Here is a 25,912-nt window from a genome sequence, read left to right on the forward strand (position 1 = left end):
GGAAAGGATGGCAGCCATCGCTGCACACCAGCGAAATGTAGCTGGGATCTACCATGCCCTGCAGATTTTCATCATGGCATTGCTGCCACAAGGCGTGACGATGATGAATGCTGCTGGCCCCACACCATCCACATCTCCGCCCCCTGGTGTGCCATTGCCTCACAGTGCGGCAGACGTATCCACTCCGGCACCTGATGTGTCAGTGGCACACAGTGCCTCAGCCGGTACTGCAACACCAACAAGTGGAGCACAGCACACATCCGGGGATGAGGACGTGGATGGGTTTGTGATCAGGAGGCACTAGCATTCATTTCCGCCACCTGACCTGTTTCTGCTTGGTGCCGCACATGACCCCATGACCTTCCACTGACCCCCGATACACTCCGATGCACTCACCTTGGACAGCGACATGGACTGCCATATCCTGTTTGATGACCAATGACACGGCGACCAGACTGCGGACTGTACCCTTCCTCTTCTGCAGTACTTATCATCCCCGGATGCACTCTGGCTGGCCCTCCACGGGCCTATATTGAGTAGTGTGCTCAGCATTGCCCTGTACCACTCCAGCTGCAGAACTGCACTGGATGTGCAAAAACATCCAGTGACGCACTGCTGTGTTATGTCTTTCATCATTCATGTATAAATGTGTGGATGAATGTAGGGACAGGGATTTATCTTGCGTCAATGATGCTCATTCTGTGGGACGCCAGTCAGAGAGTGCTACATTGCATATTGTGTACCGGGTGCCGTGGACACTACAACAGGGACATACGCATCAGTCACTTCCATGTCCGGACAAGGACTTAACCACGCCCAGAGCCCATGAGTCATTGTTGCAAGTCCTGTGCTGGTCCGAAGTACGGCAGGCCAGACCACTCCGCTTACGCTCCGAGGGGGGCCCTCATTGCTACCCATTGCAGGCGTACTCGCTGGTGGTGTGCAGGTCACTGGTCTAGTTGTCAGCATGTCACAGCCACTCCCTGAGGGCATGTTTGCACGCACACCACAGCCATCCAGCACAGGCATCACAGGCCATGTGACTCTGCCAACACAAGGGGCCCACAATGTCACATTCCCCTCTGCCAGTGGTGACTGAATGACAGACGCTCCATGGTTCTCAATCATAAAGGGCCCATGAGTTGTTGCACACAGGGTTAGTGGCACCCGAGGCCTTGCGGCCGTCACAGGCCTACCACCACGTGGCACTGACTGGGGTTGCACACGATTAGTGGCACCCAGAGCATTGCGGCCGGCACAGGCACCCTGCCACGAGATCGTGACTTTGGGTGCACTGAGGTAGGGGCACCTTAAGCTGCTGAGTGGGTGTGCAGCCTGCAATGATGCCCCGTCCTGGCGGTCTTGACAGCTCAGGTTTTGTGTGCCCTGCTGCACCGCTAGTGGGCTGCGTGGGCCTGCTGCCACGTGGCGTCGATGCCGGGATTCCAGAGTTAGTGGCACCTATTGGGCTGAGCGGGTGTGCAGCCTGCGATGAGGCCGGGTGCACTGGTATTTCCTCTGCCATGGAGTAATCAAGACCCAGCACCAAACGTGAGACCTGGTGGCCTGCGTAGTGGGGCTGCATGGTGTGGAGGGTGCCATGTCCACGGGCCCCGGGCTTGTGGCTTGCAGCGGCACGTGGTGGGACTTCCTGTCTGCACGCCGGTGGCGGAAGGTGAGCAGTGAGGCCTGGGTGTGCATGCACGGGCATGCTCCGATGGGCGGCGGAGGGGCTGGGGTGCCTCTGTCTGGGTGTGCATGGGCGGGCAGTCGATGTTGTCTTGTGCAACTGTGTGTAGTGTGCCGATCAAGTATCTGCACTCTGTTTCAGATGACGGGTCTGTCTCAGATGTGTGACCTGGTGAACTGCTATACATACTGGCAAGTGGTTGGAGACACACTGGTGGCAGCAGGTGAGCAGTGTGGCCTGGGTGCGCAGGGGCGGCACTCTCTCTCTCTCTCTCTCTCTCTCTCTCTCTCTCTCTCTCTCTCTCACCCTCTCTTCTTCTCTCTATCTCCCCCTCTCTTCTTTTCTCTCTCTCCCCTCTCTTCTTCTCTCTCTCTCTCCCCCTCTCTTCTTCTCTCACTCTCCCCCACTCTTCTTCTCTCTCTCGCCCCCTCTCTTCTTCTCTCTCTCTCTCTCTCTCCCTCTCTTCTTCTCTCTCTCTCTCTCTCTCCCTCTCTCTTCTTATCTCTCTCTCCCCCTCTCTTCCTCTCTCTCTCCTTCGCTCTCTCTCTGTCCTTTGATGTGCGCAGGACACACCTTCTCATCATGATTCTTGTCTTGCAGGCTGTGACCTACGGATTGTACCGAGGGGAGACGCCATGTGTCTTCATTCATTTCAGTGTTCATTTTAATAAAGTTTCATTTGTTGCTTCGAAAGTGAATGTGTGATGCTCATTTTTGTGACGACACATGCATGTCACCAGTTGTGGTTGTGTGACAACAACCGCATTATTTTGTACATGTTTAGGTGTAGCTGATGTGGCATGTCTTTGGTCCGGGGTGCCGGGGAGGGGGGGTCCTGGGGGTGGTGGCAGCGGGTGTTGTTTCCCTTTCGGGCCTCCGGGCTGCATGTTCAGTTGCCCGGTTGCATCTGTTGTTCTTCAGGTGTGGCTCTGGGCTGTGCTCCCTTTTGTGGTGCAGGCTGTGGTCCGACTTTGCACCAGGTCAGAGCAGGTGTTATTTTCCTGCTGCTAAAGCGCCTTATCGCCTGTTATGTGTTCTTATTGCAGTTCTGGCTGGTCGTTGTGAATGTTGTGGAGTGGTGTTGTCGCGGCCTTTGCACGGGAACGCCTACTCTGCATCTCATTAGCGATAGTTGCGGGGGTCATCTGTGGCGATGTTTTTTGCGGCTGCTCGCTCAGGTAAACTGGTGCTGTGGGATGTTAGCACGAGCTTGTGTTTGGGGCAATAAGTTTATCGCAACTTTGGCTGCGATAAAGTGCCGTTAACTCGGCGATAGATCCTTGTGAATATGCCCCATAGTGTTGCTATATTTGACAACTAAACAGGCAGTCACAAATGCCGTTACCTTGCAGTTAAAATGGACTTTGGAATGGTGCAGCAGGTGCAGGGGCACCTGGGCCAAACGCTCGAAGGACCCACTAAACCCAGATTATTGCTAAATTTTACTACTAAACAAGACAGTCCCAATTGCATTTATCTAGCAGGCAATAGGGTCATGGTTTGAATGATGCTGCAGGTGCAGTGGTACTGGGGCCAAAAGTTGTCAGAACTCTTTTAAATACCAAATATTTCTATATTTTACTACTAAACAGGCAGTCACAAGTGCAATTTGCTTGCAATCACTAGGGTAATATTTTCAATGGTGCAGCAGGGGCCGTGACATCTGGGCCCAAAGCTCCAGGAACTCCTCTAAACACCAAATATTGCAATATTTTACTACTAAACAGGCAATCACAAATGCAGTTACCTTACAGGTAACATGGTCATGATATGAATGGTGTAGCGGCACTGGGACTGAAAGTTGTCATAACTCCTCTAAACACCAAATATTGTAATATTTTACTACTAAACAGGCAGTCACAAATGCAGTTATGTTGCATGCACTCGGGGCACGTAGCCCAAAAGTTGTCAGAATTCATCTAAACACATAATATTGCTATTACATCAATTAATTCTGTTATTTTCCTCATTCATTTCATTTTTCAAAATGTTGCTATTACTTACCTGCACTATACCACTAGTAACGGCACAATATATTGCCATAATTCATAACACTTTAACAGACTTTCTGTAACTTATATTGTATAACTACTCAGCAAGCTACAACTTAGAACAAAACACAGCTTATCATTAATCACGTAGGTAAAACCAGATACATTTACCAATGCTTGTTTATATAAATCATAAATTCCTCTCTATTGGAAAGAGTGGAGCCAATGTTTTGTAATTTGAGATTGTCTGCCATCATAAATTATGCCATTTGAGATCTCCTGAGTGATGCTATTTAACAAGTCATGAGTAAAGTAGTACGGGTGGTCATTAGCAGTGCATGACAGGGGTGCAAGTTATAGTTAGTTAACTGAAGCGTAACTGGTGAATTTCAATAGTTTTAAGTTTTGTGGGCATAACTGCACTTTAATTGTGTTTCTTAAATCAATTTTGGATGATTTTGGTGTCATAAAGAAACTTAACCACAACCACTTTAGCATGTTTTTTTTTAATGAATTTCTAGAGCTTTTTCGATCATATTCAACCTAGACCTGTTATTTGCAACACAATCAATTTATGGCAAACCATTATTGCATGCAAATTTCTCATGTGAGCTGTAGGAAATCGCTACAGTAATTGTTGAAAACTAGACTCACTGACCCTCAAAAGACATGGGTTTTAGAGCTGTGAAGGACGGGTTGACTGAATCTTATGATTTTTTGCATGGCCCTATAACCTAACTATACAGGGGAATTTATATGCAGGCCCTGTTTACAACCCTATGCCAAGTCAAGCTCCACTGTGCTCTTACTTAAGCTGTATGCAGAAGGAGTAAATTGAAGGGTGTTACAGGCAAGTACTTGAGCCTCAATGTCACCATACGTCCTTTGACTGTGTGCAAGGCCTTATCTCTTGCCAGGCCCTGAAATCTCCATAGTCCATGGTCTTCAATTTTGCGCTAGGAGTGAAAGAAAGGGGCTAATGGTCGAGCTTAACAGGGGTGGTGCAGAGCCTTGTTTTTGGCCAGGCCGTGCGCCCTACCCTCCACAGTTGTCGGACCACCATTATGCATAGACCTGGGCAGAGTTCGCGAAGTGACCAAAAAATGAGTGCGTTAGGCTGCGCTTTTCACATTGATTTTTAGCGCTAGGTGTTTGTCCCGCGCTGGAAAATTAGCGCAAAGGGCACCATGAGCAGCGCAAGAGGGCGCTGTTTCTTTCTGCCGCTCAAGTAGATGTTCTACTCAAGCGGCAGCTTCTTCAACGCAAACAGAAGGTTTCTCAACACGAGCGGTTGGAACCATCTGCGACCGCTTGCATCAAGAAATCTTGCTGGGAGGTGACTTAGCGTTGGATTTTAATTGCTTAACATTGGCGAGCGTGAGCAATAGAAAAACTCTGTTCTGCTTCATGCAGTGGAGTTTTTCAGAATTCTGCTTCCCCCGCAGAATGCAGATAACTCAGCAAACTCTGATAACTGAGTGAAGTTCATCGCCCAGGCCTACTTATGCATCGCCTTTACCATACACAGTTTTTTTTGTTTGCTGCTATTTTTTGAAACCCCTTATGTTGATCTACAGGATGGGGGAAATGGGTGAAACTTGATGGTAACACCTTCAGCTATTCATAGCAGGGCTCTTTGGTCTGTGAAGCTCACTGTGGTGGTAGTCCTCTGGGGAAATGCAGGCTTGATGCAAAACGACCATGAGCTTTGCTCATCTAGGCACTTCTGTCTGTGGAACCTCTTCCAGTGTTGGTTCATGGCAGTGATGGAGGCTTGATTCTGTACCACTTTAGGCCACTGCAGTGGGGCCTTTCAGTCCGTAAAGCTTGCCCTGGTGGTGGTCCACCAGGTGGATGCAAGTGTTACAGGGTACCACCTTGGGCTCAGCACATCGAGCCTTTCAGTGGATAAAGTTTGGGCGGTTAGTGGTCCTCCAGGTGGAAAGAAGATTGATGTGGCACCCCTTTGGAGCTTGAGAAGCTGGGACCTTCAGTTCTTGAAGCTCTGCCTTGTGGTGGTCTTAATGGTGGACAGAAGCTTAAGTGGGTCTGGTGCCTTGAGATGCTCACGGGTGAGTAATGCGCTCTATAAATCCCTGGTTGATTGATTGGTTGATTGATTGACTGAACAGGGCCCTTCACTCCATGAATATCGGTAAGTGGTGGTCCAATGGCTGCATGGGAGATTGATATGGTACAGGTTTGGTCTTCCTGTAGTACGGACCTTCAGCTGATGAAGCTTAGTAGTGCCTCCGGATGTATAGAAGCTTGACATGGTACTGCCTTTGGACAGATGCAGCTTTGCCCTTCATTCTATGAATTTCAGTCTGGTAGTGGTCCACCGGGTGGATAGGAATTTGACGCTGTACTCCTTTGTGCCTGGCATAACTGGAACCTTAAGTTAATGAAGCTTGACTTGGTAGCAGTCTAAAAGGTGGATTGATGCAGTACTATCTGGTCCATGAAACTTGAATAGTGGAGGTCCATTGAGTGAATAAAAGCTTGATCCGAAACCACCTTGGGCCTGGCACAGCATTTCCTTCAGTACATGAAGCTTGGCTAATTATAATTCATCAGATGAATAGAGGTTTGACACGTACTCTCCTTGCGACAATTGCAGTGGGGCTCTTAAGTCTATGAAGACTGTGTTTCCCCGGTTGGATAGAAGCTTGACGCGGTACTACCTTGGGCTGGCACAGTGGGCCCATCAGTCCATGAAACTTGGTCTGGTGGTAGTTCACCGAGTGGATAAAAGCTTTACGTGGTACTGCCTTGGTACTGGCGAAACTGGTACCTTCAATTTGCGAAGCTCGGCCTAGTAGTGGTATAAAGTTTGGATGGGAGCTTGACTGGCTCCAGCAAAGTGAGTCCTCCAGTCTATGAAGCTTGGATAATGGTGGATCTGCAGCAGTGGTGCACTTCAGTCCCTCAAGCTTGGCCTGGTGGTGGTCCACCAGGTGAATTGAAGCCTGAGGCAGTGCCGCTTTGGGCTAGCACAGTGGGGCCATTCAGTTCCTGAAGCTCAGCCTGATGGTGGCCCATGGGTGGATGGAAGCTTGACAAAGTGTCATCTTGGTCCCAATGCAGGGGCCTTTATGTCCCAGAAGGTTGTCCTGGTGGTGATCCACCAGGTGGTAGGAAGCTTGGACTATCCCCATTGGACGCTGCAGAGCAGGGCCATTCAGTGCCTGACGCTGGGCTGGTTGGTCATCACCAGTTGAATGGGAAGCTCGATACCGTATTGCCCTAGGGTAGAGGCCTTTCGGCCTCTGAAGCAGCCTGTTAGTGGTCCACTGGGTGAATGGAAGCAGGACAGAGTACTGCCTTGGTCCTGGCACCTTGTGCCCCTTCAGTCACTGAAGCTGGCCTGGGTGCTGTTCCATGGGGTGGAAAGAAGCTGGGTGTAATACCATATAGGGCCTGGGGCATTGGGCCCTTCGGTCCAAGAAGCTAGACTGGGTGGTGGCCCCCCATCTGGATGGAAACTGGACTTGGCTGTGCCTGGGGCCCAAAGCAACATTGCCCTTCAGTCCCTGAAGCCCACATGGTGGTGCACTAGACAGATGAAAGGTGGCTGCAGCACTTACTCTTTGTTTTCACAGTGCTTCGTTCCTTTCTTTATCTTATCTACATTCACCCGCAACTTTCCAAACACTGACTGTGCCCAATTCTTGATGAGTCATTCTAAAAAAAGTAAATTGAGAAACATAGGTCACATTTCTCCTCTTGGTGATTTGCTTAGGTAATCTTTTAACTGAAAACACTGCTGCTCTCAGTCATTCATGAGTTCCTTTATATTGCGACATTCATTTAACGAATCCATGTTTGTGTGTTGTGCTCTTTGGTTTTTTCAATTGTAAGATGGGCTATGGGCCTGAGTGTTTTTGAGTACAGTTGTAAAGTGTTTATTTTCTTGTGCGTTGTTTAGTAGGCAGCCAGTCTATCGTTTTGAAAACCAGTTCAACTGGGTCTTTTATCTCATTAATAGTTTAGCTGCTCTGTTTTTGGACCATTGTTAATTTGTTGTCATTTGTTATTAGGTCTCGCTGAGCCCAGCGCATGCGCTGGCTCGAAGAGACATTTTGTATGTGGGAATTTCAAAGTGCTGCTGGCTGGCCTAACGCTTGCGTTCACGCGATCGTGCATGCGCGCAGCCGGCAGCCAGCAGCACTTTGAAAACTCGTGCGTCATCGCGATCACATTCGCTTTCAGAGCGATCGCGATCGCGATCACGATGACGCACGCGCACACACAACTCCCGCTTCTCCCCCTCCCCCTCCCCCACCACATATTGCGTCTCCAGCCGCTTGCGCGCGGCCAACGCTTGTTTTTAGTTACTGCAAGCATACAGAGATGTTTTAGAACCATTCACTTCACGTCGGGGCTCTGAGTGCGTTTATGGCACCGGGTAAATCTCGCAAGGTGAGAGTGGGCTCTGGCGGGCTGTCTCTTTCCTTCTCCGGCACCATAGTCCGCAATATTTTGGAGCAGTAGCTGACATCTTCTGCATGGCCAGTAACGGGCGCACTGCGTGCTTGCACCGGAACCCAATGGTTCTTTGTTGCTTTAAGCCTTCACAAATGTTATTTAAGAGCCATGTTGGGTGAAAAGGGGGTTACATTGAAGCTTCTTGTTGAAACAAAGAAGTTGAGACAGCTGTTTCTGCATCTTCTGGTTACACTGAGGATGTTGGGCTTTCAAGGACAACAAAATGACGCCATAATCGGTCACTGAAGGGCCCCATAAGCAGTTTTTAGCTCCTTAAAACATGTAGTCAAGTTTTCATCTTTTTCTTAGACCATGCTCCGTGGAACACACTCCCTTTTCTGTTTAGCCTAATTTATTACGCCTCGTGAAGGAAACACTGTGTTCTTGCAATATACACCCGGTTATTAAAAACATGAAACGCTGCATGTTTATTTTTCCATGGCCATCCTACAGCTATACTTTTTTCGTCATGTCCCAGAAACCTGCATGCCTTTCATGATGTATTGTAAAAAGAATAGTGCCACCTCGACGCCATGCACTGAATGTAGAGATTATCCGTCTCTGGTTTGTTGCTACCTATAATCAATTCAGAATAGCAACAAGGGTTGCTTTCTAACCCCCTGTGTCATGGGATTTTTTTTTTCCTGCAGTGCCCATTGAGCGTTTGTAGCCTAATCTGGTTTGTGTTTTCCAGACCAGAGCTTGTACCAACAACTCATTTTCTTGTCTATGACTGCCTGTCCCTGGGTTTGCTTACCCTCACTAAGATGGTGCTTTCAATCACAGTAGACCTGTAGAATGCCCCTCAAAACAGGTCTGCCAAGAAAAACACAGCACTCAGAAGACTTGTAATGTTCAACACCCGAAACCCTCAGCAGTCAAAGTGAAGTGTAGATACATTTAATAGCTATAACAAACCAGTCAGCCTTTTCTCCTGTATGGTTTACATTGTAAAGCCACTTGCCCGCTCTAGCACGTGTAACATAGGGATAACTTTTAGGGTTAGTTCAAGTAATCAGAACAGAGTGAGCGATTGTACATTGAATTGGGCTTAGCAGATGCTGCAGCTAATATTGCTGGAAACTGCGCTATATTGGAAACGTATGTTATTGGGCAGTTTTTTTTGTCCAGTTCATTGACTTTTTAACTCCTGGAACATACTCTACAAGACTGGCTTAGTTTAATCTTCTCTACGTAGGGTTGCCACCTTTTCTGGAGGAAAATAGCGACCGTCTGTTTGTGTTTTAGGGACATTATACCTAAATATAAATTTATGTACAACCCTCTGTATTTTTAATATGTCTTTTCTGTATGTTAAATTATTGGGCAGGGTTCATTTAGATAGCTCTGGAAACATTTAAAGTGATTTCTAACTGGATTTGCTCCTTTAAATATGTACTGATAAGGGGAACGTTTTGGAGATTTATTTTATTGTTTTTACCATCCTGAGCATGAAATACTGGTAATTTCAGTAAAAAGGATGGTCAGGTGGCAATCTTACCTACACACTTGGGAGAGACCTTTAGAGAAAATAAGTGTTGGCAAGGCCAATAGTTCTTGCCTTCAAGACCAATTGGCTTTGCAAATGTTTTTTTTAACTATGCTGCAAAGCATATCTCCAATACTTTTTATTTGATTTATAATTTTCCAAAAAGAAAAATTAACAAAAAAACAATCCAACAATACAAAACATCTGCCTTCCTTTTTTCTGCATATATGAAAAGAAACAAAATACACCAAGGGCACAATAAAAAGAAAACCCACATCCGTACACATTTTCTATTCCTCGAGTACATCCTCATATTGGATTAGCGCATCATTTTCCAGTCAATGTACCGGCCACGCCCTCCCTGCACCTCTACTCAGCATCAGTTGCCCTACTCAAGAGAAATAATCGCAATGGTTCCCAAATGTCTCTTGGTCGCGAGAGTGTCGGTAATTCCTCCGCATATGTCTCCAACTTTTCCCTACAGTAGGCATAGTCCTTTAACCAATGTTCCACTTTCGGCCTGAACCTTCCCCCCCACGTAATCGCCACCCTGCGCGCTGCCATCAACAGAACTAATCGGACAAATTTCCCTTTCACTCCCCTAATATTCGGCACACAGCACAGCAGACAAACAAGCGGACTGCATTGAATCTCCACAGCCACCATAATCATCACAGTTTTACCACCTCTTCCCAGAACTCATACACCTTTCCACATCTCCAAGCTAGATGTAAAAAATCTGCCTTCGCCTGCCCGCAGCACACGCAGCAATCAGTCACGCAGTCCAAACCTTTGCAGGCGTGTGGGAGTGTAATACACCTGATGTATGAATTTCATATCTCCATTACTTTGCTGCATCGCTAAAGATTTCTTTTTCACAAAAAAAGGTTTTGACACGTTCTTTTGTAAGCTTGTGCACCACCGTGCACGTGCTGCTGTCTAGGTTGGGCAGCGCATAAACTGCTCTGCGTGGCATGCTGCATTTGTAGACTTGAAGCTCCGCCCACTCCTCCCATATTTCTCAGTGGCTTGTGTCATTGTCCACTGTAAACGGTGGCTGTTCATTGGTCAATAGGCTTAGTAGTCCCACCTTTGTACCGCCTTGTCTCATTTTGTAACCTCTCATGGCGACAGCCCCTGTTATGTGTGTTGTTACTTGGTAGGCTTTAATTACAGCTCCAAGCACTATTTTCTCAAAAAGCTTTGTCCTGCCTGCTGTTGCAGACAGGACACGCTCCCTCCTAATGTTTTTGTAGCACGGGTGCTGGCATTTGCAATGCAATAGGTATCGCATTTGCGAGAATTTAAGCTAATGGCATTGTAAATGACAATGCCTTTTATTTATCTGTTTTGAAAGCAACACATAATTAAAAGGCATTGTCATTTACAATGCCAATAGCTCAGACACTCGTAAATGCGAGACCTATTGCATTGCAAATGCTTGTTTTTTTATTACGACGTGTATATAATACATTGCGGCTGTCTAATTTTCATCTCATGAAAGGAGACAGAATTGCAAAGCAGGCACGTTGACATCGGCACTCATTTGGGGTTGAAATTAAAGGATGTTTTATAGACCAGAGTTTACAGATCTGACTATTTGGTTGGGAGTCCATTGAAGAGATTGGATCGCACTTGTGCAAATAATTGTCAAATGTTTTTGAATTACAGACTCAGCCCTATTTCATAATAAACAGCTCTGCTGCGCCCATGTTGTGTATGGGGTAAATGGATTAGGTAATCTGATGAGTTTATTTAATTTCAATATGTACCAGAAAATCTTCAAGGTTTGAGGTGTGGGTCTAGGAGGCATTAGCATAAACCGGAATGCATAGCTTCAATGACAAGTGGTGATGGGAAAGCGAAGTCTAAGGCCCTGATCATGAGTATTGTGGCTTCTTATGAAGAGATTCCGGGAGGGCAGAAATAAAGAAGCCAGTCAGGATCTCCATATGGAATTCTTGCAAATATGAGCTAAACCACAGCAAATGGGAACTATCTGCAGACCCATATTTATGGGTGGTATTCCTCATGGAATTTCCAAATGCATGTGGTTTAATACAGACATTTATCACCTGCTCCGAGCAGGAGGTGTTGCACATCCTGGGACTCTGCAAGGTTTTTGAATTCCCAAGCCACAGGTGCAGGACACTAAAGGCCTGATCCACAAAGGGACTTACAACTCCTAAAGTTACAAGTGCAGGGTCTCCGCGCTCAGGGCGGAATCTCCACACTGCAGTGCCTAGTGCAGAGATTCAGCCATGAGTGCGGAGACTCTACACTCGTAAATTTATGAATCGCAAGTCCCTTTGTGAATCAGGTATGAGTGCAGTGCGCCAGCAATAAGTAGTGGATTCCAGGGTTCTGTATCCTTCAATATCCACTGAGCATGCCTGGCCGATGTGGGTCTGTGCTTTCTGGGTTCTGAATAGGGACGCAGTGGTAATACAAATGATCATTCTTTAATGAGTGACACACTCAAGGATTACTAGAAACGGAAAAGGCATTTTGATACATTTATTTTAAAATAGTTATTTTAAAACTCCTTGATATAGTGCACACAAATTGTCTGGTAACATCACAGAAATAGAAATTGAAAGTAGTTAGGCATTTCATGAATGGTGAAAACAACAGGGAAAAATTGTAACATCACAATTTGTGGCCCTTAAGACCCTCACTGTGCTATCTCTAGGTGCTATGATAGTTCTAGCAGTTGAATCAATATTAAGCCTATTTCTTGAGTTTCAGACATGGTGACATACCTGGAACAACAAGGCCTGTTAGCTGTTTGTAATAGGTTGCCAAATACTTTGAGCACAAAGGCAAGGGGATTGTGTCTGTGAGATAACACTATCCTGGCACCAGTCGGTGAGGCAAAATGCTTTGCAGAGCTTTGGAAAGTCTTGCTGGAGTCTTCTTTGGTTAAGGTGGAATCTGGTGCTGTGCCCATCTGGATCTGGATATTTGCTCTGGGAGAAGCTTCTTTCTAACTCAGTGATCTCTTCATGTGATTTATATAAGACTGACCACTGACTTCCAATCTTCATTAGTGGACTTTACCATTCATCTGATACATAACCGGTATGACCAGCATGATGAAAATAAATCAATTTGGACTACATGTTTATTTTACACATTCATTTTCAGACATTGAAATGTAGCTATCATGTAGCTTGTAATAGATGTGTGTCACCTTATGTGTTAGCAAAGTCATTGTTTAGATGAATTGACACTTTCACAGGTTCTGCAAAAGATAATAACAAAGTGCAGACAGGCCAACTAAAATGGAAATTGCAGCTAGAATGTTTCCTGTGCTGTATGTATATGATAGTCTAAAATTAAAATGAAGAAGCCTAATAGCAAGTGATTACAATAAATCAATAAATAAAATACTAAAGTTATGAAGGGGAATGCTCATAGTGTTGATAAAGTCCCTGGGATAACTTCTAAACTAACCAATCACTGAATGTACCTTCGCATGATCTTGCTTATCATAACTTCTTGACATGTTCACTGAACAGAAATGTGCATTTGATGGAATCACAGTTCATCACTTTTTGCATCTACAATAACACATGTTCTCAAACTCAAATGAAAGTGGTCTCTGCATTGGAAGACATGAGTTTAAAACATATGTAAATGTCTTCAAGTGGGTCGGAGTGGATCTGAAGCGAGAGAGGATGGTGTGGAAGATCGAGAAGGAAAAGGACGATGTTGCCTTGCAAGGGAAGAATTACATTCTTCTGATGCCTTGGCTGATGCTTGTGTGGGGTGCTGAAACCTGGGCCAGGGCTGTAATGTAGCTAAACCTCAATAACACCTGTGCATGGTTTTGTTCCATTGACTCCTCTTCCATCTGGAAAATTACAAAGGCTTTTCTAGGTGAGTTTTTATTACTTTTGGCGTTTTTGATCCATGCATTCCAAATGTTGGAATGTGTTTCTAATCTGTGGTTTTTGGTTCAAATAATCATAGTACTGTGGGTGCAATATTTTCTTTTTTGGTTGAGTCTAGGCAGTGCATGCACTGGCTCTTAGAGAAATGCTGTGGGACCATTGCCTTTTTCTTTGTCCTTTCGATTGTCCTTCAAAAGTACTTGCTTGCTATTGCTTAATCCTTCCACTTTGTCCCTCCTTTTTGTATTTTGTTTATTCCCACAGAGCACCTACTACTGGTAATGTTCCACTTCAGTCCTTATCTGTTTGGTTCTGGGACTATTTATGTATTCCTTTCCTGCTCGGATTTGCCATGGCATCTTAAAGGCATCCAGCCACTAACGTGCATCCTCTTTTCTGCAGCACTCCCTCCAGGCTTCCTCCGTAACAGGGCTGTGATTATTGTTCCTATCTACTCACATAGAATATTTCTCAAAAGTCAATGTAGATTGCCACAAGTGGGATGTCATGGTGTGCCCTCCTATTACAGAACACGCGTTGTCTGCTTTTGCACAAGAGAGTTCTAAAAAAAACACAACAAAGAAATATTACTGTGGCCCTCCCCAGCACAGTGTGTAGTGAGGATGCGGGATTCACTGCGTATAATGCTAAGTTAGCATATGTTAGTACACGCTTGACTGCCATGTTTCCGCTTTTGCACACATTTCTACATGACTTGTTTTCGCAAATCTTCTGCTTGTGCTCGTTCACATGAGAACCATCTACCTTTCACGTTTCTAGCTGTACTCTGTGGGTTTCGTCTGCACATCGTGTTCAAGGTCAAAAAACAATGTCCCCTGTTAATCTGCTTTGGTCAGTCCCATGCATTTTAGACATAATATACACACACAGCTGCACTACTGAAAATCGAGTGCTTTTAATATGGCATGTTATGCATGTTAGGCACTTCAAGAAAAACCTTTCCAGAGAGAAGAGCTGTGCTTGAACGGAGATGTAAACTTTTGCATCTAAACCTGGGGGTATGGGGTCCCCCCTGACAATGCCCAGAGGTCTTCTATTTCTATAATAAACTAGTTCCTAGCACAGGGAGGGTGGCAAGGCACGGTAGTCCTTTCTCCACTATATAGAATGATATCCCTGTTTATTTTCTATGGAATTGTAACAATGCTTAAGATCTTGTGCTTAGGCATTTTGCTGCTAGTATTGGCTCGTATACTGCATTATAGAGCACATTAGTTAAAGTAAATATTTTAAACCATACAGTGTCTCTGATTATTCACATTGTGACCAAATATGAGTGAGTGAACGAAAGAGTGTTCTTGCTCCCGCGATTTCTGGGAGGATCTGAGTTACATTATCTAGGATGTCTAATCATTGGTAGCTTCGCTGTAGTATGGAGAACGGATGAGACACTATAGCTAATCGGATTGGGGTTTCGGACACTAAGGAGGGTTTTTGGTACACCACAATACACTAAGGTCTTGGTTTCCTGCGCATAGTTCTGTATATCCCTGTAGAATCCCTGCAACAAGCGGGAGAGCCACTTCTATAAAATTCACTGCTTGCTGCAAACTCGCCCAATAATGCTTTGAGGGTCCTAGCCTTTAAAATGCATTTTTGTCCATATCTCAGCCTGTGGTGGTCCTAGGGCGACGGAACAACCACCAAATGGTTCAACACGACATGGCCTTGCTTTTCTTGTCAACTTCCATGTCCTCACCCTAAGTTTGAGGGGACCTCAAAATCATCACCTTCCCTGCTTTCCAATGCATTTTCAAACTCTCCCAGGGCTCAAGTTTTTGTTCTACAGCTGGGAGTGGTTTGCTCTCTAGGTGCCTTGTGCATGGTATCATTATAGAAGACCTGGAAGGGAGAAAAATGTATAATGCATTGTTTATGTGGTTACGCACTCCAAGGGCTGATTTTATAGCTGCAATTTAATGCTCATTCACAATGCTGTTTCACTTTATTGTGTTACCTCCCTTGATCTCTCTTAATTGTGTTAAATACTGTCTTTAGTTATCTACTCCCTAGAATAAAAAATGCAGTACAGTTATTTCTACAGAACACAATACTTATACGGTGAGGTAAAAGATAGTTATTTGTGTTCCAAGATAGCAGATGCCGTCAGATTTGGTTTCGTTTTGTGCCTTAATCCACATTGTTTTCATTCTGCTACACTTGAGAGGAAACATTGTTTCACTCATATCCCATTAAGCGTAGCATATTATTTTCAGAGGTCCAGCTTGAAAAGTTTGTTTCCAGGGATGCACACGAAGCTTGCCTTTATACTCTGAATCATTCTCAGTGTTTGCGTCATCATGTCCAATTGCTCAAAAGCCAGCGTCACCCTTCCTTTCAGTAGAAGCAGAGTGGGCCTATGTTACATCATGAGATACACACTTACAAAATGTACACTTAATGTTTTTTTTCTTTTGCACATGCTACGCAGTAGCTTGCCAATGCTGAAGAGCATCACCAAAAGAACTGGAAAAACTAGTAGGCCCCTATTGGCTATGCCAATGCTTGTTTTATTTAATCACCTCTTCACTGACCTGGAAGAAATTGTCATTTAGGGGGACATGCACTAGCTATGAGGTATGTAGCAATGGCTTGCTCAGTGTATTTACTTGCCAAACAGTTTTTAGATGACACTGTTGTACAAGATGTTGGACCTGGCCCTTTTCCAGGGTTTTTCCCAAACTTTTTGCATTCTTCCTCCGATTTTTCTGAACCTTTTTTTATTGGCTTTAGGACTCTGAGCACTTAACCACTGCTAATCTGTGCTAAAGTGCATGTGCTCTCATCTTTAAACATGGTATGATTAGCTTACACCTGTTTGTCATATTTAATTTACTTGCAAGTCCTTTGTAAAGTGGTGTACTATATACATATACCTAGGGCCTGTAAATGAAATACTACGATTGAGTCTGCAGGGCAGATTGCGCCACCCACAGAAGTAGACTTTCAAACCTGTCTCAGTCCTGCCTCTGCAATGCCTGCATGCACAGTTCACTACTACATTGACTTGGCATTTAAAACTATTTATCCAAAATAAACCCCCTTGTACTACTTATAGGGCACTCCTAAGGTAGGCCCTAGGTATCTTTATGAGCAGGGTGCTGTGTAAGTAAAGGGTAGGACATGTGCCTTTATTTTGTGGCATTTCCTGGCATTGTGTGTCTTACTACTTTGAGGCCTACTCCTCTCATAGGCTAGCATTCGGAAGTCCCTTATATATGTGTAAGTGGTAATTCCTGATCTGAAAGGAGTAGCGCTGCCATGTTTGGTATGTTTAGAATGGTAGTGCTACAGCATGCTTACCGGTGTAGGTTGATTTTTTATTGCTATTTTAGAAATGCCACTTTTAGAAAGTGGGCATTTCACTGTGCTTATAACTCTATGTGATTTTTACCTTGACTCCAATCCACATCTGGGCCTATTTGACAGCTTACACCTTGTGCATACTCTCCAGACAGCCACAACACAGGAAGGGCTGGGTGTGACCAGAGAACATCTGCATCCATCTGAACACTGATAGTCTTCCTGGGCTGGGAGAGAGGGAGGTGGGGTGCATTTACATTTGAATAGGCTGTGTACTGCCCTCACGCTTACCCCCTACTGTACATCTGGAGCCAGAGCTGGGATTGAAAGGGAGTGGTGTGCACAAGTAAGTTTTTTTATAAGTGCCCTCTATATCAAAGACATTTTGAGTATAAGTACAGGGGCTCTGACCGCATGTTTTTAAAGCACTTTGGAATTGGGACTGAACCTCTGTCAGAGGGATTGCTGCACTGCACCAAGGACTCACTTAATTTGACAGCTCATCTGCTGTTTGCCTGCTGCCTAGTAGTTACTGAGTGGCCTAAAGGACTCATTGGGTTGCTTTTCTGCTTGTTGCCCTGCTGCTCCATGTCTTTGGATGCATTTATCCCTCCTGGATTCCCAGAAGGTATTGCCATAAAGCTACCTGACTACCCCTTCGTAGCCCTCAAGTGCCTCCGAAGGAGCCCAGCGCGTGGGGAGTGCTGTTTCTTGCTCCTTCGTTTACCCTGCAATCGAGCGAATGATGAGTACTTTTTATCTCTTCTGACTCTGGGGGCAGCGTGTGGGTGAAATGCTGTGAAATCCTCTGCATCGGTGAGGTGAGCCCCCATGCCACCTCCCCAACTCCCACTGCATGTGTGGTCACAGCCACAGAGGTTGGTGTTGGTGGAAGACGGCAACCTCAACGAAAAGAACTGCATCGTGCCTCTCTGCTTTGACTAGGAAACCTGTTGCCTAAGATATCCTAGGTGGCCTCAGGACGGGGTCTCCCACCTCATGCGACCCAGCTCAGGCGCTTCAGGCTGCCCCTTTGCCAGTGCAGCTGATTGGGATAGAAAGACCATGCCTAGCAGCGCTGGGCTGCCTTTTGTTGGTCCTAAGCACTGCCTTGAGGTTCCTGGCCCTGAGAGGCTGTAAACATTTACTGTTGGTGTTCATGCACAGAGGTGCAGGAGTTTTAAACATAGGAGATCGCCTTTATGGCATCGGGCACATCGCGGTGCTCATTCATTTTGGTTGGAATGTAAAGCATGCCTATCGCGTGCATAGCTGCATCCATGGATGTCGTACAGTACCAGATATGTGAACATTGTGCACTCTCGCATGCGTGTACTTTCAGATACAGTGTGGTTGGGGGTATTTCTTACCAGTCCAGGGGGTGACCCGAGGTTACCCAGGTACTCTGTACTTTTCCACGTGCTGAGCTTCGCTCCATGCCGGTTGGGTGAAGATCGCATCGAAGCCCCTGATCTGAAATGTTCCCGCCAGCAGTCTGCTAATCCATTACCATAGTTATTGTAATAGGTACGCAGGTGCTGCTAGACCCTCTGTTTAAAGCCTGATTACCACATAAAGCATTTTAGGAGTGTAGGTGCGCTGCACCCTATGTGTATATGGTGAGATGTGGTGATCCATTTAGTGATGGTGATATTGGATGATTTATGTTTTGTTTCATAATCTGATTGACATTCTATGATCTGAGTATTCACTATGGTAACTGCTGAGCTCGGGGTGATCAGCACTGATTATGTGTTCTTGCCTCTATTCGAGTACTGCCTTACTCACCCTGATGTTCTAATGCATATCACTTGGTCCTTGCTGTGTCTGGATAATGAGCGTTATTTCAGGATTTGTGTAACTTGCACAGTATTTCATATTTCTCTTCAGAACCTGCTGCATTCCTTGCCCTGATATTAGGATGTATGTCATTTTAATTCTTGCATTGTCAGGATAATGCGTGCCAAATTAGGATTTGAATAGTATGTACAGTATTTATGATGCACGTAATTTTGGTCTATGATTTATGTACAATATATACTATATTTTTATTTAATATGGTGTGGAATCTCTTTTTTGGTGTAATTATTGTGTTACTGGTGTGAGTGTGTTGCACAAATGCTTTACACCTTCTCTCTGGGGATAAGCCTGACCGCTCTGTGCCAAGCTACCATGGGGTGAGCACAGGTTCCCTTTGGTGTGTAACTTATTACCTTTGGTGTGTAACTAACTATACCTGACTCGAGTGGTGGGCTCTGCCTGGCTTAGGTGCATGGAATGCAGGACCTGTCATATGGAATAACATGCAGGCTCCTAAATACCGGTTGTTACACTGCAATTTTTCCCCTGTCCTGGAACCTTTCCACTGACTTTTCAGGCACAAACCTCTCTGGTTTTACCAGGTGCATTTCTGTACAAGATAAAACCAGGCTGGTATTCTCACATCTGGTAACCCTGGGGCCACTCAGAATCACCCAGATCGATGCTCCGCCCTAACCCTGGAGATCCTGCAATTGGAGACTAGTAAAGGGGGCATAAGTTTGCTAAAATCCAGTGCACCTCAGAGTTCATGTTCAAATATGTTTTCCCCCCAATGTTTGAGTAACATGAAGAGAAAATAACGACATAAAATCTTTTGTTTATTGTGCATTTTTGTTCTGTCAGAAGTGATATGGTAATTTGAAATGGAAGGATGCACGTCTTCCTAGAAACTGCCACTCCCGCCAAGAGAAGGATCAATAGATGAGGCAAGTTTACAAGAAAGTCCAAGTGGTGTAGGAAATTGGAGTATTAGTTGAGGGGGGTGAGAACCCACCTCAAACAAAAATCACAATCCTTGTCAGGTTTAACCACTAATGTCAGTAAATACACCTGTGTTTAACCCTCTGATTGCTTGCAACAAAGCAGCCTGACTTAACTTTGAGACAATGTGTGAAGTATTAATGCAACACTCATCCAGAAATAAAGTTAAAACACAACACAAATAAATCCAATCCGTAGAACCGGAGATATGAATAGTAAAATTGTGAAATAAAAATAGCGGGAAAATGCACAAAGTGTCAACCGCAGTTATCTTATAATTCTAGACCAAGTCAAAGTAAAAAGTCAAGGGACCATGTTTTTCTGAGTGGAAAGGTAACCTTCTGAATTAGAAATGTTTATGGTGAAAAAGTGGTCATTGTCCGATTGTCAGTAGGAATAGCTGCAATCTGGATCTGAAGCCGAGCTCTGTGATGGTGGGTTGCTGCAGAGCGGGGTCGCTGTGCAGTTCTCGACAAAGGCGGGAATGCTGTGAGCAGGCAAAGTCCGAGGTTCATGAACAGGAAACGTAGATTGGAAACTGCTTGGTGTAGGTCTGTCATTTGTTTAGTGCATGGCCCATTGTAGTTTTGTAGTTAGGCTAACTGTGCACGATACAGGATGCATTTACTTTGCACACGTTATTACATAAACACTTTCACACAGAACTTGCATCTGCTTTCATGGTCTGTTCTTTCCTGGGACTTAGTCTAAACCCAGCAGAAAAGTTCAAACAACAATGTCCCTTGTTATTTCGTTCTAATCAGGATCTATCACATAGACAGAACACAGGAGTGCAGCTATTGTTTGTGAGCATATGAGCTTTGCCATATAGGTATCACAGTAAGGTCACACACATAGAGCGAGAGACTATCTCAATGGAGATCATAGTTCTACCTGAGTTGTAGAATGTCCACCTGTGTATGCTAAGGTACGGGGTCTGATACTAATCTCAGAGATCTCTGTCATATAATCATTCCACTTCTGTAGAAGGGGAGGGGAGTTAGGCTAGTCGTATCGTATAATATGACAGGGCTTTTCATAATATATGGTTTACTGACTTTGCTGACTGTATTTTTGTTAGGCAGTTGTTTACTGATTGTGACACGAATACTGCATTCTAGAGAACGATAGTTTAAATGACCTTCTAAACTTCCTTCTTGTCCTTGTTATATCATACTGTGGACGAGTACAAGAGTGATTGCGAAAGGGGCAGTCCTGTTGCTGCGATCCCTGAGAGGGTCAGGAGTGTTATGTTCTGGGGTGTCAACTCACTTGTTTCTCTGGTGAGGGTAGGAGGGCAAGTGAGACACTATAACTAGTCGGACTGGGACTCATGGGTACTGCTGTAGTATGGTGACTCAGTCCCTACCTACTGATGTTCTGATCCCAACCATAGTTCTGTTCCTGAGCAGAATCCCTGCATCAGGTCCAGATAAAAACCTCTACGTTCAGACTTTTAACCTATGGAGAGCCAGCCTTGCCACAGTGAAAAACGATTTGCTTTTCGCTGCCAGGTCATGTAAATCCTTAAAATATATGTCCTAATTTTTAAACAGCATGTACTCTGCCTGCCCTGTTAATGTTTGAGGCCTACCTTATGGGTGACATATAAGTATTAAAAAGGAAGGCTTAGGGCTGGTTAAAGGTTTGTTTTGGCAGGTTTAAAATGCAGGTAAAAACTGCATGCCCAGGCTGCATTGGCAGCCCTGGAGACATGTTTTACAGTGCAACTCTAGTGGGTGATACAATGAGTGTCACAGCCCACTAGTAGCATTTAATTTACAGTCCTGTGGTACAAGTGGTACTATATACTTGGGATTTACAAGTAAATTAAATGTGCCAATTAGAGGTAGTTGAATACATTTCGAGACTGGCGCATAAACACTTTACCACTGATTTAAAGCAGTATAGTGCACAGAGCCCTATGGCCAGCAAAAATGGGTTTTGAAAAGGAAGACTAAAATCTGGGGAGCTGCCAGGCAATAGAGGGTCATTTCCAACAGTCTACGGGGCATATTTACAAGCCCCTATTGCCACACCAACCTCACTTTTCACTGTGTTGTAGTGGCGATAGGGGCTTTGCCTAATTTACAAGTCAGCATTAAGCCGCTTATTGTGGCTTAACGCTGCCTCAAAAATAAGGCACCCTTGCACGCTATACTCAGCATGAAAGGGAAGGGTAATGGTTGTTGCGGTGGGCATTCCATCGTAACACCCTTTGATTTTGGCACTGCCCCATATTTACAAGGGTGGCGTAAATATGGGGCAGCACCAAAATTAAGACCAGGGATAACCTGGTCTTACCCTGGTGCAATGAGGAGAAATGTTTAACTTCTCCTCGTTTTGCCTGTTTCCATGAGTGCTGCGTTGTGCAGAGCCCATAGAAACAGCAAAACGCCATTTATTGTTTATGTGCAGGAAGGTGTCCTTTCCTGCACATAAACAGCCATTAAAATATGACGTTTTCCAACATCTACCTGCTGTATTAAGCAGCACACATAGAAGTTACAAAACGGCATTGAAAGATTATTTATGTGCTGGAAGGGACACCTGCCTGCACATAGACAATCTTCCCATGCAAAGCAGACACCCTTGCACTATGGTGCAGGGTGCCTGCGTTGGTGCTAGGCAGCTAAATTTACCACCAGCGCAGGGGGAAATGCAATGCAGCACAATAGTGTTGTAAATAAGGTGCACCACTGCATTTCAGAAGTGGTGGAGCGTGGTGGAGCGCAACGTTGAGCCACGAAGGCTAACGTCACGCTCCGTCACTTATATTGTACATATGCCCCTTCATGTGTACAAGGAAGTAGAATACACAGAAATCCTGATATATATCAAAGAATCAATATCAAAGAATGTCATGCATGGACTTTTATCCGGAGGCATATTAAAAAAATTATCCTACTTAGCAGCTTTTGCAGACAGTCAACTGAATGTTTGTTAAGCTATCCGTACATCTTTTAAATACTTTTAAAGTTTTAAAGTGGGCCGATTAACGGATTGGTAATTGAAGCATTTTTGTGTAAAGATTGACCATTTTCTGCCCAGAAAGGCACAATATTAATGCTTTACTTGAGACAAACCAGTAGTGGTTAGATGAAAGAAAGACAACAGTCTGGGACATCATTGACAGGTTTTGAGTAGGGGGAGAAGTAACTCATGTAATTTACTGTTGTGTAATTACCCTATATTACAACAAAATTATGCAGGATTATGCAGAATTATGCAAGGAGTGCAGCCCATCATTTAGACCTATTTTCTTAACACAAAATGCACCCTTGCATCTAAAGTAGGCCAGATGATGTGTTTTCTGCTAAGAAAATAGCAATGAAGGCAACAGAACATGAACAGCAGAAGCCAGCAGCCACTTGCAGTCACTAGGGGGCATATGTATCAAATGATTTTGTATTCGCAAACACTGCGAATCGCAAAAAAACAGCGTTTGCGAATACAAAATCGCATAATGAGATGTATGAGGCATTTCAGCATCGCATTCTTAAGGAATCGCTATTTTTGCGATTTCTTAAGTTTGCGTAAGCATTTAAGAAATCGTAAATTGCGATTCCTTAAATGCTATGTAACACGCACCCAAGTTGTGCGATTTCTCCTTAAGAAATCGCAAATTACCACCAACTTCAAGTTGGTGGTAATTTGCGATTTCTTTGAAAAATGCACTTTTTGGCATTTTTCAAAGTGCCATGTGGCGCACATACATGCCTGTGCGCCATATGCGCACACATGCTGATTTCAGGGGTGCATCAGGGTGTCATCATGACACCCTAGCACCTTTGAAAATAATCTCAATTTGCGATTAGCAAATTGCGATTCGCAAATTGCGATTCGCAAATTGAGAAAGACTTCCCATTCATTGCTATGGGCCTCCTGGCCCATAGGAATGAATGGGAAGGTATTCCTTAATTGCGATTTCACAATTTGCAAATCGCAATTAAGGAATTTTAAGAATTCGCAAAATTTTTGCAAATTTTTAGATACATCCCGTTTTGCAATTCTCAAATAGCGATTCTCAAAAAATCGCTATTTGAGAATCGCAAATGGAGATTTTGATACATATGCCCCTAAGTTCTTTGTTCAAATACTTTTGCTGTAGGATTTTTGTGCCCGATTTTCTCATAATTAAACAAACTGGCATAATTATGTAATTGTCACTAATTTTGCATCGAGAGTAACTCAAAACTATCAAAATTACTCTGATTACTTTGGCATGATTAAAAATGTGCCCAGGCCCAGTTTTGGATATGTGTAAAATGTGCCATGGGTCTCATTTAGCAAGTTGAAAACCCCATATATTGTTTGGGAAGTCCATCTATCAATGTATTCATTCAGCAATACAGAAATGAGTTCTTGCTTAAATTATATATAAATAAAACAAATGCACAAAGTGCAGACAATGCAGTGCTCAAGTGAGTGCATAAATATTTAATCATACCACAAAATTGGCGTGACAGCCCAGTGTTTCACTTAGTACGCTATTTAGTGAAACATGAGAAAGAAATGTATTCATCTCCCAGCTGTTGCTACCTACTTTTGACCCATTTTATTTTGGCAATTCCAAGAATTGGAAGAGGATTTCTTCCTTACCTAATGTGACATGCTTCATCCTTTGCCTCTTCGTCCCACCCTTGTAAGATGGTACTACCAGGGCGGACTCAACCTCAGGCTTAGGCTTACCTGAGGAAGTTTGATATAGCCTTATAGCCCGCCGTAGCAAGCTATACCAGCTATTAAAGGCCCGCTCCAGCGTTAAAGGCCTGAGCCTTTTGCTCGTGTCTTTAACAAGGGAGCGGGACTTTAATAGCTGGTAAGTGTCCTTTTATTCAGTTGGTATCCTAGGTATACTAAAAAGTTACTAAAGGAGTTACTATAGGAGGCATATAAGGGTGTAATCCCCACTCTGCATTCTCTGTATATGAATAAGTATTTATGCCTCTGTATTATGAGTAAATATTCATGCAACATGTTTCTGAATTCAGTTGGCCTATTCGGCAATGGCAATCATCAGGGATGTCTCGGTGCGCCTCTATACTGCACAGTACTTTTCGCTCAGTCTCTCGTGTTCACTTTGTCTCACAGAAATATACAGAATAAACTATGAGGAAGTTTTCACATCAGTATTTATTGAACCAGCATCATTCTAGTATAAAATATGTGTGCTGGGACAACCATTACACATAAACAGATATATACAAATACAAGCACCAGCAGAGTAAATAAAAGGTAGAATTCTACCATGGTGCTAAAACAGTGATTACATGCAGGCATATAGATACATGGCAGTAATCAAGCATACTCCTAAGATGCTAACCCTATCTAAGTGTACCTAAATGTACCTAGCATGTATGGAGGTGTACAGTCAAGAATCCCCTAGGAAAGAGCCAACCCCATTACCTGATGGGAGAGAACGAAGGACCCTGTCTTGGTCTCGAGTTAGACACCCCGCAATGGATGTCGACCACTGCGTGCTGTGAGTTCTGCATGCAGGAATCTCAGCGTCTTGTGTCAGCATGGAAGCTTCTCCTCTGGTTGCCCATGACGATGTTCTTCTTTTATACCCGAAAGGTAGCCTTAGGGGTTCTACCTAGATGTGTAATGGGAATTTGGGCCTGTCGTTCAGGGATGACGATAGCGGTGACTTTTGTACAGAGCGGTTATACAGAAGATGGTAATCCTGCAGACAGGGGATTAAGATATGGTTATAAGAATCCTCATGCATAATAAATGAGGCTAGTTTTCGAAGAAAACCACAAGACATTTATTCGGCATGTAACTAGGTAAAAGGTCAGCGCCAGAGCCGTTACGTAGAGCAAGGAAGGAAAAATGTTGGTAAAAGGTCGTGAAGCTACATAGGCCTATATTGGGGCACATCGGGGCTCATAACAGCACCTATTTATGATTTGTTTGCAATTCCATTACTTTAACTTACTTTATCAAGAATGAGAACCCACACGTATCCTATGGTGCCCCTTCGAACAGCCGGCTGGTGGAGAATCCCCATAAGGAAATACTTCCTTATGAACCGCCAACATAAGGGCGTGCTCAATTTGGTTAGTCATATACACCTGCTGTTCCTGTCAGAGAGTGAAGGGAGTCAGATAAACTGCGGGCGGAGTGAGGAATTCCTCTCTGGCTGCAGTGTTCGCGGGCCTCCTTTTTCCAAATACTGGACTGCTCACATTCTCGCATGCTACTCGGGATGAGTGTTCCAGGTTTT

The 25,912-nt window shown here is 44.5% G+C and overlaps 1 protein-coding gene across 6 annotated transcripts in view; it reads left to right on the top strand.

Moving 5' to 3' along the window:
* The window catches only part of SLC2A9 (solute carrier family 2 member 9), a 2,222,556-nt gene that overhangs the window by 1,989,486 nt on the left and 207,158 nt on the right, over positions 1–25,912 (top strand). The gene's annotated exons all lie outside the window — the stretch shown is intronic.

This window comes from Triturus cristatus, chromosome 2_2, assembly GCF_964204655.1.
Source record: "Triturus cristatus chromosome 2_2, aTriCri1.1, whole genome shotgun sequence".
NCBI lineage: Eukaryota > Metazoa > Chordata > Amphibia > Caudata > Salamandridae > Triturus > Triturus cristatus.